Source organism: Protomyctophum bolini, assembly GCF_963924005.1.
Source record: "Protomyctophum bolini genome assembly, chromosome: 4".
Taxonomy (NCBI): Eukaryota; Metazoa; Chordata; class Actinopteri; order Myctophiformes; family Myctophidae; genus Protomyctophum; species Protomyctophum bolini.
In genome coordinates, this window is record NC_137865.1 from 37818559 (window position 1) to 37837400 (window position 18842).

At 44.9% G+C, this 18842-nt stretch overlaps 1 protein-coding gene across 4 annotated transcripts in view; it reads left to right on the forward strand.

Moving 5' to 3' along the window:
- The window catches only part of znf423 (zinc finger protein 423), a 191948-nt gene that overhangs the window by 118873 nt on the left and 54233 nt on the right, over positions 1-18842 (forward strand). The window lies entirely within an intron of this gene.

The window sequence follows — 18842 nt, forward strand, 5'->3', positions numbered from 1 at the left end:
TGATACAGAACGTGATATGCTGCCCGAGGCCAATAGGCACGAATCACGTTGGTGATTCATTGGTGTCTATCAGCAATCTGGGAACTCATCGGCCAAAATAAAATAGAGGAACAGCGCCCTCTGCTGTTTGGTTTCTTTTAATTTGCCTCTTGAGGCAGTCCATCCATCCATCCATCTTCAACCGCTTATCCGTAGTCGGGTCGCGGGGCAACAGCTCCACCAGAGAGCTCCAGAGGGAAGGCCCATGTTTGGTCCACCCTCATATCAGCCCTCCTCTTCCCGTGGGGCGCCTATGTTGTCATTCCCACTAACAACACGTTCTGAATGCCCCTGCTGACAGACTCAGTGGCGCAGCTTGGAATATGTTCTTGAGAGGTTAGTTCATCAGTGAGCCATGGAAAATAAACCGTACCATTTGGCGAAGCCAAGCGGATGTCCAGGCATGTGACATTGAGGCATGGAGGATAATTCGACTACTTTGACTCGACCCGTCCCTATTTTAGGGATGTTGAACATCTTTCAAAGAATATCTGAAGTTTAAAATACTATTGTCATAATTTCATTATAGTTTATATTTAGTTTGGTGCCTAATCAGCGTGTTTCCGTGTCAGGTCCATTCTGTCTTACAAGGCGTTACAGGGAACAGGCTGACCTGAAATGTAACCGGTGTCACCGTAGAGTCGTGTGCGTTTTTTGTCCCAACACGGGCAATTAGTTTTGCAGTGAATGGCCACATACGTGTGTGTGTGTGTGTGTGTGTGCGCGTGTGCGCGTGTGTGTGTGTGTGTGTGTGTGTGTGTGTGTGTGCGCGCGTGCGTTTAGGTGTTTAGCTAAAAACTTCCTCTGTAGTTTGGAGAGTCTGTGTTCTTTTGCGAGCTTCCCTCGCGACTGTTTTTATTCTGCTCGGTGCTAATTTGCTGCCTTAGCAACCTTGTCGTCATGGAGATTAACGAGGCAGACCTGCGCTGGCGTTCTGGGGAACGAGCGCCTGTCGCTGCGGCGATTCCTCCCCTCGCCTACCCCTCCCCCCCCCCAGCCCCCTCACCACACCTGACAGGTGATCCCAGAGTCACTGATGTACCGTGGGCTGCTTTGTGTATGTGTGTGTGCGCGTTGCTCTGAGTTTTCTAGTAATGTCACAGGAGAGAGAGTTGAAACACAAGTACAGCTGGAGTAAGTTTTACTCCACTCCCCCGTGGCGCAGTACTTACAGTACGCACACGCACACACACACACACACACACACGCACGCGCACGCACGCACGCACGCGCGCGCGCGCGCGCACACACACACACACACACACACACACAGAGTAGGAGACACAAAGACTACTTTCTACTTTGTTTTGCCTACTGTTTCTCTTTATCATTCCTGTCTGTCTCTTCCATTTTCCTAACCTCCCCTTTTATTTGAACTATTTAATAGTCCCTTGTTCATTCTCTCTCTCTCTCTCTCTCTCTCTCTCTCTCTCCTCCCCTATGGTCTTATCCACATCTATATGGCTCTGATTCCTTCCATGTTGTCCATCCTGAGAGCTTTGCCATATATTGTACTCAATGTTCATCGTCTTCTGATAGATAATGGCGGGCTTATAACATACATCAGGAGAAGACCCCATATCATCATATCTCTCTCTCTCTCTCTCTCTCTCTCTCTCTCCCTCTCTGCGTGACTGAGGAGGCCATTTTCAGTTAATTAACGTGCTAATCGTGTGAAAAGCAAGCAGAGATTAATTATGAAATTGAGGCAGATTACTTTTAAGCATTTGCCCAGTTCTTACTTCATTACTTCCCGCTTTTACACAAAGAAAGGATGACATAATTGAAGCGCGGGTTGACTTCATTCCCTACAGATCACGCTATTCCCGACTTTTGTTTTATGTGTTTTATTCCCTGTCTTTAAGAGATACAGGGATTCCGTCGGACATCCGTGACACGTCATGCGTTTTGGTTCACGTGGAAAAAGAAAAAAAAACACAGACGCTCAATTCCTAGGGCTTCTGGGGAATTGAGTCTCATTGTACCCGTAGCTCGTAGCTCGAGCTTGTAGATCTGCTATTTTTCAATAGCTAAAGTGTAACATAATGCGTAAAACACCAAAAGGGTTTCTTGTCAATCACACAGCTTTTTTGGCTTTCATGTAGTATTAATTCTATACGTGATGCAGCAGTGTGTACTGCAATAGGACACTTGGCCCGTCGCTTAACGCTTATGCAGCCGTTGGGGTCATGAGTGGTCACCAAAACCCTGGGGAGACTTTTGATTGGCTCAGAGAGCAGAGAGGACGGCGCTTCCTGCTGGTCAATGAGAAGCTGTAATGTGATTGTGGCCATAGACGCTGCACCCCCGCAGCCCAGCTAATTACCCTGTCAGAGGTGACGAGAGACACAGGCAGGTATTTGAAGGCACTTTTAAAAAATGCATATTCATTCGTTTGACTATAGGACAAAAACTATTACTAAATGTTCTTTATTGCGACGGAAGGTCGCAGTTAAACTATGAAACCTTGCGTTTTTGTCTGTCACTCACAATCCCCATAGACGGGAATGTCCCCATATATGGCCACGCGTTGTGATATCACGTCTAGTCACGTGCAAGACAAGCTATATATGGCCATGAACCCTGATTGTGATATCACGTCTAGTCACGTGCAAGACATGCTATATATGGCCATGAACCCTGGCCATGGCCATGAACACTTATCCGTGCACGCTGTGAAAAACATCCGCCCCAGCAGGACGACCTCCACACTCTGACGGAGGAGACTGTCAACGCGCGGCGCCGCCGTCTGGCCTGGGAACGCCAGAGGCGCCGCCGGCGGATGAGTTCACACACCGATCTTTAGGCCTTGACGACTAGATTTGACGAAGACATTTTGAAGCTAATGATCGATTATTTATATGGAGAAATCCCGTCATTTAACATGCATCTCAATGGGTGACAAGCACAGCTAGTAACCTTGGTCTGGCAGCGTGTAGTGGGTGGGCCTAGGCGAAGGGTCCATTGGCCTTGGTCCTAAGACAGCCTCCGAGTTAATTAAAACCCTGGGTGGCCGGTGACCTCACAGGGAGTGACAGAGAGACACTCCTGTAGATGTAATAATAGTCAATGCAAGATTTGGAAGGATAAGATGACAAAAAAAGAAGGAGAAAGAAAGTGTTATTGTTTGAGGTGAAAAATGTATAGTGCTTCTGGAATCCATTGATATTTGATTCATGTCTTTGCATGTTGGTCGTGTGTGTGTGTGTGTGTGTGTGTGTGTGTCTGTGTGTGTGTGTGTGTGTGTGTGTGTGTGTGTGTGTGTGTGTGTGTGTGTGTGTGTGTGTGCGTGCGTGTGCGCGTGCATTGTACCTTTGCATCTACCTCTTTGTGTAACATGAAAGCCAGATTATATTGTAAAATACGTTTATTTTTTACGCATGCATGCATGCATGCACGCATGCACACATACACACACGTGTGGACACTGGGTACAAGCTCAAAACACATCCAGTATTCATTGGTTTCACTTTCTCCTCTTTATGATCGAATCCCTACAGGGAGCCTCTATATACGCGCACACACACACACACACACACACACACACACACACACACACACACACACACACACACACACACACACACAGAGAGAGACAAACATATACGTTGTATATACGTGTTTATTGTCTGATCTTCAAGACAAAAAAGATAAAAATAACTTGTGTGAAATGTGTGCTTGAAATGTGACTGTTTCTGTGGCAACCATGCTTGTACGTGCTTGCGTAATCAGAGTGTGTAGCTTCCGACATTGCTGAATGCGTGCGCGGTGGGGGGGGGGGGGGGGTCGGGGCACTGTGTGGGGGACAGGGAGGAGGGGTGACATGGGGGGCGAGAGGGAGGTGAGAAGCAGGAGGAGAGAGAGAGGGGGGGGGGGGGGGGGCACATCCTATACTAGCATTTAGTTAATCCATTTAGACCTGACACCAGATTATATGTGGTGACCCATGTTTCTATGTGGTCAGTGGTTCTCAAACTATTTCATGTCAAGGACCCCAGCAAGTATATGTACATGTAATTGGCCGCCGACTGTGTGGAGGAGAAGGGGATGAAGAAGGTAGCCCTGTGTAGCCTTAGGTGGAGGAGAAGGTAGCATTTTTATTGTAATTTGTAGTAGTAAATAGTAGTAGTAGTAGTAAGGTGGTAGTAGTAGTATAAGTAATATTGCATTGCATCGCAGCCTTCCAATCAGCCTTGTCAATTATTCAGCCTCATCCTGTACGTCCACTTACCACTAGTTGGCAGCAGCTAATAGTCACTGCAGGTACTCCACCTGTCATGATGTCACATTGACCTGTCATGTCACATTGACCTGTGTTGTTGGTAGTAATTGTTCCCACTTCCCAGTGTGTGCACTCACTGTACTAGCACAGCGAGAGTTGTGATTGCATCATTGTATAGCCTATGCTGCCTTCCAGTTATACCTTAAAGTAAAAAAATGTTTATTCAAGCTGCTTTTGTGTATTTTTCTACTTGGCTGTGTATGCTGTTCATGCTTTGAAGTCCGATAATACACATTAAAATTATGACGTCATGAACGGGGCCTCCCGATCCTTAAGGCCACTCACACACGCACGCATGCACGCACGCACGCACGCACGCACGCACGCACGCACACACACACACACACATACATACTAAATCCTGTGTCCCCTTACAAACCACGTCTGTGTATATCATTGCTGAGCCACATGTAAACATTCATGTAAAAATGTATGGAAGGGAACAGATCCTCTGATGTTGGTGGAGATTTAGTACTGGACTGGAGCCAATTGTTAATTTCATGTATATCCTATGCAAATTATCACTTTATTTCGTTCTTTCTTTCTCTCTCTCTCTCTCTCTCTCTCTCTCTCTCTCTCTCTCTGCGGTTTAACGGTAGCAGCTCTGTTTCCATGTGCAGTAGTCAGATTTCAGACGGGTTTAACGGTAAGCAGCTCTGATTCCATGTGCAGTAGTCAGATTTCAGACAGGTTTAACGGTAGCAGCTCTGTTTCCATGTGCAGTAGTCAGATTTCAGACAGGTTTAACGGTAGCAGCTCTGTTTCCATGTGCAGTAGTCAGATTTCAGACGGTTTAACGGTAAGCAGCTCTGATTCCATGTGCAGTAGTCAGATTTCAGATGTGTTTAACGGTATACAGCTCTGTTTCCATGTGCAGTAGTCAGATTTCAGACGTGTTTAACGGTATGCAGCTCTGTTTCCATGTGCAGTAGTCAGATTTCAAACGGGTTTAACTGTAGCAGCTCTGTTTCCATGTGCAGTAGTCAGATTTCAAACGGGTTTAACTGTTGCAGCTCTGTTTCCATGTGCAGTAGTCAGATTTCAGATGTGTTTAACGGTATGCAGCTCTGTTTCCATGTGCAGTAGTCAGATTTCAGATGTGTTTAACGGTATGCAGCTCTGTTTCCATGTGCAGTAGTCAGATTTCAGATGTGTTTAACGGTATGCAGCTCTGTTTCCATGTGCAGTAGTCAGATTTCAGATGTGTTTAACGGTATGCAGCTCTGTTTCCATGTGCAGTAGTCAGATCTCAGATGTGTTTAACGGTATGCAGCTCTGTGTATATGTGCAGTAGTCAGATTTCAGATGTGTTTAACGGTATGCAGCTCTGTTTCCATGTGCAGTAGTCAGATTTCAGATGTGTTTAACGGTATGCAGCTCTGTTTCCATGTGCAGTAGTCAGATTTCAGATGTGTTTAACGGTATGCAGCTCTGTTTCCATGTGCAGTAGTCAGATTTCAGATGTGTTTAACTGTAGCAGCTCTGTTTCCATGTGCAGTAGTCAGATTTCAGATGTGTTTAACGGTATGCAGCTCTGTTTCCATGTGCAGTAGTCAGATCTCAGATGTGTTTAACGGTATGCAGCTCTGTTTCCATGTGCAGTAGTCAGATTTCAGATGTGTTTAACGGTATGCAGCTCTGTTTCCATGTGCAGTAGTCAGATTTCAGATGTGTTTAACGGTATGCAGCTCTGTTTCCATGTGCAGTAGTCAGATCTCAGATGTGTTTAACGGTATGCAGCTCTGTTTCCATGTGCAGTAGTCAGATTTCAGATGTGTTTAACGGTATGCAGCTCTGTTTCCATGTGCAGTAGTCCACACCGTCACACCTACAGGGGGTCTTCTGCGAGGTATGCAGCTGCACAGCGGAAAACAATAAAGCCAGCAAAACATGGCTCTGTGTGGTCCTCAGAGAGAGACATGCACACACGTATACTGTATGTGCACACGCACACACACACGCTGCAGACAAGGGAACGATAATTATACGAAGATATACAGACGAAGCAGGCGTGTAAATAGTCATACAGTAATTAGTAAGGAGTGACCCTGAAACAGACGTGGATGACACACGGCTTCTGTTAATGTGCAGGTTGATGCATTCCTCTAACCTACATGTCTGTTATGGTGGATGTGTGGGTTTATTATTCACCGTGCGTGCGTGCAGATGCACTTAGGACCAGACTGAGAAGGGACACGGCAGAGGAGCTTATTCATCTCAATTCTCCACACACACACACACACACACACACACACACACACACACACACACACCAGTGTAAGGTACTTGCGGCCCATGAAGGCATGTTCTGAGGATGTTCCATGCAGACTCTAATGCCTTGCTAATCACCTCGGTCTAGATCTCACAGCGTGAGCCCTCACATCTCAATCACACACACAGTCACACACACACACACACACACACACACACACACGTGCGCACACATACAGACGCGCACACGCAGCATGTTATCTCCCCTCTCCATCAGCTCCAATCAGAGACCAGGCTCCAATTAGCATACTATACTGGATTTAACCTCCCTTTCATCTGACTCTACACAGTACAACCTTCTCTCTCTCTCTCTCTCTCTCTCTCTCTCTCTCTCTCTCTCTCTCTCTCTTTCTTCCTCTCTTTCTTTCTCTCTCTCTCTCTCTCTCTCTCTCTCTCTCTCTCTAAAAACGTGGAGAAATACATTCACAACAAAATGTATGTACAATTGAAAGTGATCTATTTCTATGTACCGAGGTCAGGTGCAGTGCAGGGATACACACTCCACGGTCAGCAGTCTTTAAGGTGGTTGTGTTCCATTTGATATCCTTCTACTCGGTGGCGCGCTATGAGCTCAATAGCTAAATAATGCTTAGTTAAAACACCAAAATCATGGTTCCCGTCCAGAATGGGTTAAATACATGAACCAGTGACCTCCAATTTCACCCTAACACCACCATGATGGCTGAGATTTTGGGTATTGGAAGTCGGCTTTATAGGCTGCTGTCTCTCTCTTTCTCCCTCCTGCAAGCTCACGCTCACCTCTGGTTATTACTATTACTAACCCTGCCCCCCCTCTCTCTGTCTCTCTATCTCTCTCTCTCTCTGTCTCTCTCTCTCTCTCTCTCTCTCTTCCTCCCTCCTGCCAGTCACGCTCACTCACCTCTCTCCACCTCTCGTTCTCACTATCTATTACTAACCCTGCCTTCTCTCCTCCTCCTCCCCTCCCCCCTCCATCCCCACCCGCCTATCGGATGGCCCCCGTAGAAGAGCCCGCCGCCCGTCGGCAAGGTTTGTCACCACCCTTCTGTCTCCGTAGCTTGCAGTGTGAATGGGCAGTGCCATGTTGCTGTCTTGACTGCCTGGCCCACCCTTTCATCTCTGATCAAAACAAAACAAAACATAACCCCCGGTTGGTTGATGGATGGATGGATGGACAGACAGACAGACAGACAGATAGATAGATAGATAGATAGATAGATAGATAGATGTGTCAAAATAGACCAATAAGGTGTTAAATTAACACACAGGATGTTGTTAGGTAGGTAGGTAAAATAGACAGACAGACAGACATTACGCCTTTAGATTTCAACTATTACGCCACTATTTTTCTGTGTGTAGATAGATGGATATACTGAAATCGACACATACGTGATCCATGAGAAACCTTGTGAAAGAAACAAAATAAAACAAAAATGTAAATAGAATAGAATGGCTATATTTGTTAATCAACACAAGGGGCGTGACCTGTATCGATATAGTATGCTGGCTCGCTGTTTATTCCACAGCAGTGCGAAAAAACTTTAACTATATATACGCAAGTTAAAGGAGATATTGGAACAAAAACAACAGTCATACAATTTGACTGTAAAGACAGTTGTAGGTCTCAGGAGGACGTAGAGAAAGACGGTTGTAGGTCTCAGGAGGACGTAGAGAAAGACGGTTGTAGGTCTCAGGAGGACGTAGAGAAAGACGGTTGTGTCGTCAGCAAACAACCAGCAGACATTTCCTTTTTTTTTTTTACACCAACCCTCCCACAATACCCCTCACCTCACCTTGCTACCTTGTCCACCCAGACCCCCCCCCCCCCCTGCTAGCTGCATGCTTCACCCCCCCCCCCCCCCCCCCCCGTACACACACACACACACACACACACACACACACACACACACACACACACATGTGCGCACACATGTGGGATGCCTTGGAGGTATATGGAGTGTGCTCACCTGGATCTAAGTACTCCCAGTGGACTGTGGTGGCTAATGACGCGTTCCAGTCCATGCGCTTTACTTACCCATTGATGTTGATGAACCCTGATGGCGTTCGCCTAGCCTTTCCCCTTCACACACCGCACGGCACGCACAGAGCCACCACACCCTGCAGTGCACACACACCGGCTTCCATTGTCTGTTAGTTTGTCTGTTACTTCTGGCTGTTTTCACCAGCATTAGAAGTACTGGAACTGTATATATGGCTCTAGAAATACAACCTTGTCCCCATGTGGAAGGAGCTCTAGCCAAGGGACTGCATTGGTCGAGCTACAGTAAGTTAAAACATTTAGCAAGAGCCAGAAAACAAAAAACGATCGAGAATCGAGAATATACATTATATATTATTAATTACATCGTATACAGTAGCACAAACACTTTATTTTTTCGGCTAGTGGAAATAACCTTTTTATTTCTTTTTTGTATCGACAAACCTTGAGAAATCTTGACAGATCTTCTGTTCCTGGAGCCCCAGCTGGAATAAAATATTTCAGGATAAATTCATAATAAATTTGGGCGTCCTTGGCGTACAAATGTTTGAGAACCATTGCAGTAGAATTGAGTAAACAGAACGAGAAGTGATTCAAGTGAATCAACCCAAGCCTGAAACCATTTTTTTCCAGCAGCTACGCAATAGCAAGCTAAGTCTATAATCGATGTGCAAGCTAGTCCAGCCTAATGACACTCCCGTTGACTCTCATTGTAACAATGGAATGCGGAAGTGCTCATTCTATCTCAATGGAATAGTTCCAGCCATAGGAGCAATGTTTGGAACTATAGCCCATAGGCAGGCACCCGCTTTCCGGCGAGATCAAAGCGTGTCACCACTCTCTTACTACATTACTCATTTCTGACGTATGTGCGCACCGCAAATATGTGCGGGCGGAAACGAACGACTCAGAAGAACACAATAGTTCCGCCTTAGAGAATTTTGGTTCCTACATAAACTACTGTGCTGAAACTGACACAGAGGCAGTTATAGCGGACCCCTGCAGATAATTACAATGCAGCCATGGTAATTCAATAAATTAATCAATTCTTGTTTTTATTCCAGTCCAGCTATACATTGGTTGGTGGAATCTGGGGATGGACTGCATGCGAATGCTCTTAGCTTGTTTTCTAGACGTGTAGAGCGTCAGTCCCGCCCCCTTTCATGACGACGACAGGCCCAGGAAATAATTCCCCATGCATTTTTCTCACAGACATTTCAAAAATAAATTATTTAAAGATCTGTAAGCCTCGAACAAAGCCAACTCGGATCGTGACAAATCAAACACAATCTTTTGGGCCGAGCAAATAATTACAAAGAAGAAAAACAACAAAAAAGTGTTGCCCTTTTTTTCTTCTTTTTAATTATTTGAATAAATAAAATGTTTTGTTTGTTGTCGTGATTCGTCACGATCCGAGTTGGCTTTGTCCGAGGCTTTAAAGGTGTATAAATAAATACTTTTTAAAATGTCTATGGGGAAAATGAATGGGGAATTTTTCCTTTTCGTCGTCGTCATGAAAGGGGGCGGGGGGGCGGGACGCTCTACATACTTATCACGTTATCAGCAGCATTCATGTCATGACTTCAGACACACACACACACACACACACACACGCACGCAGGCCTGTTTCTTAACTGACAGCCCAGATCATTCAACCTGCAATCAGCCTTTTAGCCTGCAGTAATGTGTGTGATGTGCATGTCTTCTGGCTAAGGAGCTGTCTCTAGGGCCAGGACAGAGGCAGCGTGTGCATGGAGTGTGTGAGTGAGTGTGTGAGTGTGAGTGTGAGTGTGCACATGAGTGGCTTATATAGGCATGGTCTTGTGTGGTTACTCTGTGTCACTGAAGACTTAATGAGCTGAAAAGAAGCTTTTAGAGTCAATGGAGGTAGATAATGTGGATGAGGGTTCACTCGTGTGTGTGTGTGTGTGTGTGTGTGTGTGTGTGTGTGTGTGTGTGTGTGTACATGTGCGTGTGCGTGCGTGTGTGCGTGCTTGTACGTAAGCGCATGTGAGTCTTAGCCACAGGCCAGTGTTTCTGTTTGCGGCATTGCTGTTCTGTTCTGCCCTGTTGCGCACCTGAACCTCACAACAAGCCCCCGTCACGGCTAATTCTGTGTGTGTGTGTGTGTGTGTGTGTGTGTGTGTGTGTGTGTGTGACTGTGATGCTAAGGTCATTAGTGTAATAATAATTTCCTTATTGACCAGAATTCTACCATTTAATCTGTAAGTGGATTTAAGAGGAGTGGCGAGAGAAAGAAGTTAGGAAGTAGGACATGAAGGAAAGAAAGAAAAGGATACAAGAAAGGAAATTAGGAAGAGAAGGAGAGAGAGAGAGAGAGAGAGAGAGAGAGACCACCTTGAACACAATTAACAAATGAGTTGAACACATTAACTGTCACGTATTAATTCAATAATTCTTCCGCCACTGCCAGTGTTTTTCAGCTCAAGCCTTTGAAGGCTCACGTGACCCGCAATGTGAACGGATGTAAACAAAATGCTGTGTGACGTCACGGTCGATCATATATTTTTGTCACCCAGAAAAATAACATTTTGTATAACCACGGCTATTCTTTAGTTATGGGCTGTTGAATAGAGCTTGTTTTGACCAACAAAAAAAAACACAATCTGGGAAAAGATTCAAAGATAAATGCTCTTTTCTAAATCTGATGATAACGCTGAGGCGGACGGCAAAATGTTCACTTCTGGTTCATTTCCGGTTGTATCCGTTGCTTAGCAACCTAGAACCATTCATATGTTGGCGAAGAGCGCAATCTAAAATAAACCACAGAAAGACAGTTTTATTTCATATATATATATATAAATAAGTGACCATTTGCTGTACCTCACATATATTGGAAACAATACAGGAGGACGGAGAGATAGAAGGATGAAGGAACGAACAAACAAACAAATAAATGAATCAATGAAACAAACAAAGACACACTTGATCACACAGAGCGGAGAGCAGGATGTGGGTTTCCACCGCCATGCTGCGAACACAGGAGCAGATGACAGCAACCCTACCCCCCCCCCCATCCTCCCCCATCCTCCTCCTCCTCCTCTCCTTCCTTCCTTCCTTCCTTCCTTCCTTCCTTCCTTCCTTCCTTCCATCCATCCATCCATCCATCCATCCATCCATCCACCCATCCACCCATCCGTCCATCCGTCCCTCTCTTCCCTCGCCACCTGGAGCCAGCCAGCCGTGACACCGCAGCGAGCGAGGGAGTGAGGGAGTGAGGGAGCGAGGGAGAGAGAGACGGAGGACATGGGGGGGAGGAGTGAGGCAGATTGACGGAGGAGAGAGAGGGATTTGTGTGGAAGGACTGTTGTGAGATGATGGTGTAGGGATAGAGAACGGAACAGAACTTGCTCGTCGCAACAGACGCCCATCTGATAATATGTTGTTCCAGGGACCCGCCCAGAAGCAAAGATTTTAGTTTAATATGTTTCCTCTGAAAGAATATATATTCAAAGATTTGTGCCACATTTTCACTATTTTTCAATATAATAGCTAAAGTATACTGTAACATAATGCTTAAAACACCAAAAGGTTGCCGTCCTGAATGAGCTACTGTAATGTATGAAATCAGGAAAACTATGAAACAAGAACTATGGCCTCGTATCATGATCCATAATTCATAACTTGATTATCATTCTACATACAGTTAGATGATATGAGATGAGACACACTGTTAATCCCCAAAGGGACATTAAGGCTGGCGTTACAGCAGCATTATTATGATATGAACAATAGAGACAATTCAAAAACAGACACTCCTATAAACAAAACTGCTCAACAATACACCAAACACCATGTCAATCACATAACTCAACGACAGACAACCACACCTCAGAGACACACAGGCACAATCACAAGCAAGTCCACATGGAACCACATGTAATTATGTTTATTATTATTATTTATTTATTTTGCGGCACCTCGTTCTTCTCTCCACGACCCGCCTGTGCCAAAACTATGGGACTAATTTTTCTTTAATTTAATTTAATCCAGCAATTTAAAAAAGAATGTGTTTAATAGTCCTTTTTCTCCTTGAAATGAGACAAACTGCCATCTTTGAGACCTAAACTTTGATCACGCTAAGAAAGTGAAACCCTCCCACGGCGATTCATATGGTCTAGAATGAAGACTTGGTTCAAATATGGACGGCTATCGCTTCCTGGGGCGGGAGGAAGTGACCCGTCTTGTAAGCATATAGAGCATCGCAGTCCCGCTATACCAGGGCCCAGGAAATGATTCCCTGTTCATTTTCCTCATAGGCTTTTCTAAAAGTATTTATTTAAAGACCCTTTAAGCCTCGTACAAAGCCAACTTGAGTTGTGACAAATCATAACAACAAACAACATTCTTCGGGCCGAACAAATAATTAGAAAGAAGAAGAAAACGGCAGGTTACAACACTTTTTTGTTTTGTTTTTCCTCTTAGTAATTATTTCATCGGCCCAAAATGTTGTTTTTTTTGTCATGATTTGTCACAACTCCAGTTGGCTTTGTCCGCAACGTAAACGTCTTTAAATAAACACTTTTTGAAAAGTCTATGAGGAGAATGAACGGAATCTTTGGCACTGGTGCCACGTTCTGGCCTATGGGGGAAGCACACATTGTGTAACTGTTAACCAGGGTAGGATCATCTGTACATGTATAAATTATGATCTATTGCATTGTTGGTGAAACGTCTCCGCTCCGTTCTGTGGCATTGTTTCAGCAGTTAGTTTTCCTCCCCTCCGTCTGCTGTTACATTATGTGAGTCGTAAACAAGAAAGAGGGGCAAAAAAACACCATAGCAGGAGAAGAAGAAGTAGGGGAATCAAGCCCAGGAAGTTCTAAACTGGGACAAATACAGAAGAAGAATCACATCATTCCGTTGCAACGCTTTGTTTTAATGGTGACAAGTTGCTTTATTGGTAGCGTTAAGAATATGCGGTGAGAGCAGAATGCACCGTGGTATATTAAGGGATTTATCGTCTGCATATTGCGTGCTGAAAGCCAAAGTGGAGTAACTGGTGCAAAGAGGAAAGCGTATGTCGGCCTACTGTACGATCCTCTTTTTTCATTGGCTTGTTCTGTAAAGGTCGCACCGAATGCACCGTTGGGTTTGGCATTTTCAAACTTGCGACTCGCGGGGACAATGCATGCATGCACACGCACGCAAAAAATATGTGGTTTCCTATAACAATCCATGCAGAATGGGGTTATATGCTTGCATAGGCGGTGTGCTGTGCTGATGGCTGACATGAGGTGAACTGTTGTTATGCAATGAGTGAAAATATCCGCTCTCTTTTCCAACCCCTTTTGTAGTTGTGTAATTGCGCAATGCCATTGCACATTTACATCTAGACACACAACCGTATCGCTCTCAGAATACGTTCTCCCACGCCGTTGTCCTCATTTATACTTTTATCTCTCCTCCATCGGATCATCTTCCCCTCAATTTCTTTTTCAACTTTCCCGCTCGCTATACAAAACCTTCCAGATCTATCAGTCCCCTTATCCTGTGATTTTCCTCTTTCACGTGCTGGTTATGTATATGCTTTTGTGCGTGCGTGTGTGCGTGTGTGTGCGTGCGTGTGTTTTGAAGTCTGAGAGCGTGGCGCTCCCCCAGAGAGCTCATTTTGTCATCTCCTCGCTTGATTTGCCTTCCTCTTCCTTTGCTGTTTATCAGCCGTCATTACAAGCTGTTTGGAAACCTAATAGGACACACAGACAGACGGGTAGACGGGGACAGACGCAGCCCGCCGTGTCTCTGCTTTATTCTCTGTCGTACGGCGGGGTCGCACCGCCAAAATAACATCATCACGTTCCTTCATTACGACATCATCACGTTACTTCAGATAGGCATAAGAATCTTTTTGCACGATCGTCAATTATTTCCATGTTGAATCAATACATAAAATGCAAATCAATCAAATAATCTAGTCGTCTATGATCATAAGTAAACTAAGAACCTAGCATCTACATAAACTTTATATCTAGCATGCACGCACACACGCACGCACACACGTGCATGTTTTTGTTTTGTTTGTTTCTGTGAAAGTGTTATGTTTCTAATCAGGTACAGTATGCCAGCTCATGTATACAAGCATGCCTTTGGCAGTGATGTCTCTGTTAGTTAGCACACTATACGGTAAGCGTGTGCGTGTGTGTGTGTGTGTGTGTGTGTGTGTGCGCGCGTGTTTACCCTTGCACTCGTGCGCTTCTTCGGGTGGCACAAAGACGGCAGGGGGCACACCTGCCTCCCCCCCCTCTCCCCCCTCCCCCTCTCTCCCTCTCCCCCTCCTCCCCCTCTCCCCCTCCTCCCCCTCCTCCTCCTCCTCCTCGTTTCTCCCTCAAGCCGTCCAGGTGTGTCTGCAGCAGCTGCTAAAGAGGACGGGGCGATTACACATGCATGCTTTGCGTGCGCCACCACGCACACACACACACACACACACACGCACGCACGCACGCACGCACGGCGGCTGTATGAGTGCACACGTCTCGCCCCTCCTCCCCTCCCCAGTTTCGCTATCTCTGTTGGCTAATTGTCATAAGACAAACAAGGCGCTCTGCCTTTGTGCGCTCCATAAACAGAGGCCAGGCGACAATTAGCTCGCTGCTTAATTCACTAACTATTCTGAATTCATTTTCTCCTGTGGCACCCGCATCTGTCACAGCTGGTGGTAGGAGAGAGAGAGAGAGAGAGAGAGAGAGGGAGAGAGAGAGAGAGAGAGGGAGAGGGGAGAGGGAGAGAGAGGGAGAGGGAGAGGGAGGGAGAGAAAGTAAATGATGATCGGATGAGGGGGGTGGGTTTGTGTCTGTTTGTGTTGAGGCAGGGAGGTGTGTGTGTGTGTGTGTGTGTGTGTGTGTGTGTGTGTGTGTGTGTGTGTGTGTGTGTGTGTGTGTGTGTGTGCGCGTGTGTGTGTGTGTGCGTGCAAGAGAGAGAGAGACAACACTTAATGACTCACATTGGCCATTTTGAGTCGATATTTAATTAAAGAGATCCATAATGGTGTGGAAGGTGTAGCTCATCTAAAGTATAGCAACGTATCTGCACTGAGTTTTCACTGAACTGTGTGTTCAGCAATATGAATACAACCAGTGTTGTTTCACACTGAACTGTGTGTTCAGCAATATGAATACAACCAGTGTTGTTTCACACTGAACTGTGTGTTCAGCAATATGAATACAACCAGTGTTGTTTCACACTGAACTGTGTGTTCAGCAATATGAATACAACCAGTGTTGTTTCACACTGAACTCTGTGTTCAGCAATATGAATACAACCAGTGTTGTTTCACACTGAACTGTGTGTTCAGCAATATGAATACAACCAGTGTTGTTTCACACTGAACTGTGTGTTCAGCAATATGAATACAACCAGTGTTGTTTCACACTGAACTGTGTGTTCAGCAATATGAATACAACCAGTGTTGTTTCACACTGAACTGTGTGTTCAGCAATATGAATACAACCAGTGTTGTTTCACACTGAACTGTGTGTTCAGCAATATGAATACAACCAGTGTTGTTTCACACTGAACTGTGTGTTCAGCAATATGAATACAACCAGTGTTGTTTCACACTGAACTGTGTGTTCAGCAATATGAATACAACCAGTGTTGTTTCACACTGAACTGTGTGTTCAGCAATATGAATACAACCAGTGTTGTTTCACACTGAACTGTGTGTTCAGCAATATGAATACAACCAGTGTTGTTTTTGGCAGTTTTAGTTTTAGTCATAGTCTGTTGAATAGTTCATTAGTTTTAGTCACATTTTAGTCACCCGGAATGTTTCACAAAATGTCATAAGATTTTAGTTGACTAAATCTACAGGTGATTTAGTCAAATGTATTTTGGCCTTGATGCCGTCGTAAAGGCTGATTTTACACTTGCTGCGATGAGTTGTGAGCTTGTAGATCTGATGAGTTGTGAGCTTGTAGATCGGCTATTTTCAGCATGCAAACCAAGTTGTAAAATGATTTATACTGGATCTCTTGTCCACTAGTCCCTTTCCTAACATGTTAGTCTAGTTTCTATTTGTTGATGAAATTGACAGTATATTTAGTCATATGTTTTAGTCATCATGGCTTAGTTTGTATTTCGTTTATATATGTAGTTTTTGTCTTTACAGTTGCACAGATTGATCCTAATATAAATCAAAATAATAAAAGCTTCGTTGTAGCAAAAAAATAAATAATGGAAATTAAAAATAAGAATTAAAGATATAGTATAAGTATATTTTTGTGACATGACAACCAGATTACTGGGCTTTCGGCAGGTTGTAAGACTTTCTATAGCATTCACAGATTGTGGAATAGTTGTCTGGCTCTACCAGAGTCTCTGCATGGGACAAAGTAAAAACCATGGTTTGTGTAAGTGTATAGGTACAGTATACTATACACTGTAATGTATGTGGCATTAATTGGATGTATAGTGCTATAATTACACGCAGCGCATCTGTCAGAAGGCATGTGTGTTGTGTAAGGGGGAGGGGCATGAGGGAGAGATAGGAAGATGTACAGGGATTCAGCCAGGTGAAATGTTCTAGTCCTAATTAGTATGTGTCACTGCTAATCACAGTGTGTGTGTGTGTGTGTGTGTGTGTGTGTGTGTGTGTGTGTGTGTGTGCGTGTGCATGTGCACATCACAGCACCACTTGTGAGAGTCCCCTGTGTGTGTGTGTGTGTGTGTGTGTGTGTGTGTGTGTGTGTGTGTGTGTGTGTGCGTGTGTGCGTGTGCGTGTGTGTGTGTGTGTGTGTGCGTCGAAGGTTAGGTGTATAATATCTCCTGGGTTCAAAGCATATTTCAGGCTGTGAAGCATTGTGTCTGCATGCTTAGTTTAGTCAGAAGGAATCCAATCAAATCCGTTTCTTTCAAAGGGATTCAATCAGTGATTCTCTGCCTTTTTCATTTCAAGATTATTATTGTTTTTTTATTATCTCTGGGACAATGTAGCCTACATTGTAGAAATCTTAGTGTTAAATTAACTCTGATATAGTATACAGTCATGCTACGTACCCACAAGGATCCATTTGGTTCCTTATAGCTATCATTTCAATCATTTAGCTTGGGGTGGGGTTAGGTTCCCCTGGAACCTTTTCAAGGACCGCACATGTGCACCAGTGCCTTAAATATACAACAAGCATCTAACAAGTGCTTCCTCCAAAACACTCACATCCTCAATGTTAATTTAACTCTGACAGATTTAAAAATGGACCCACTCTACAGTCTAATTATACAGTGTGTCATGTGGTTAACCCATTAGACCTAAGGACGATTCTAAAAATGTCTTCTAAATCCTGAGTTTTCTCAACAAAAATAAACATGTTTCTATGTCAGTTGTTCTCAAACATTTTCATATCAAGGACCCCCAAAAATATATGTAATTGGCCGCCGACTCCCATTTGAAAATATGTTGTTCCAGGGACCCTCCCAGACATGGGTCCACATGGCTTTTTTGTTTACATTCTGCAATGATGCAACCCTCGTCTGGTTCGACAAAAAAGGTAAAAACACACTGGAATACACTGGTGGATTAATGAACTCCTGCGGCTGTCCTGTAACCACTTTTATTCTCAACATTATTTCTCTGATCCTACCGATACTAACGCATACTGTAGCCTATACACACCTTCACACACTCTTTCATCAGTGGTTTTTAACGAGTGTTTCGTACGTACGCACGCACAAACGCACTGAGCGCACAGAACGAAATTATATTAATCTCGCTATGGGCACCGAGAGCCTTGGAAGCGGACACGCTGCTGCATTGATGCAGAATCGTGCACGGCCCGAAACACATTGCATTACTGCATCCATTCTATTTGACACCACTGTGTGCACTACTAGTACTGTTGGACGAAAGGTGAAAGATCAGCGACTCCCGATGAGTCTGGAGAGGAGGAGGAGGAGGAGGAGGAGAGGAGAGGGAGGAGGAGGAGAGAGAGGAGAGGAGAGGAGAGGAGAGGAGAGGCGAGGCAGAGAATAAGATATCATCAGGGCAGGGAGCGAGGGAGGATAGAGCGAGGCTGCATGCCTGGCAGCAAACGAGAGAGAGAGAGAGATTTGGCAGAGGGTGCCGAGGAGAGGGCGGAGGAGGTAAACAAATGGAGGGGGCGGGCGATCGCTGTTTAGTCGGGAGGAGGTTGAGGAGCAATGGCGCTATAGAGAGAGAGAGAGATGGACTGAGGCCAGAGTAGAAGCTAATAGGAGGCTTGACCTTCTGGAAGCAGAGAGGAGGGCTCTGATAGACAGGCTTGTCACCGTTACACATTT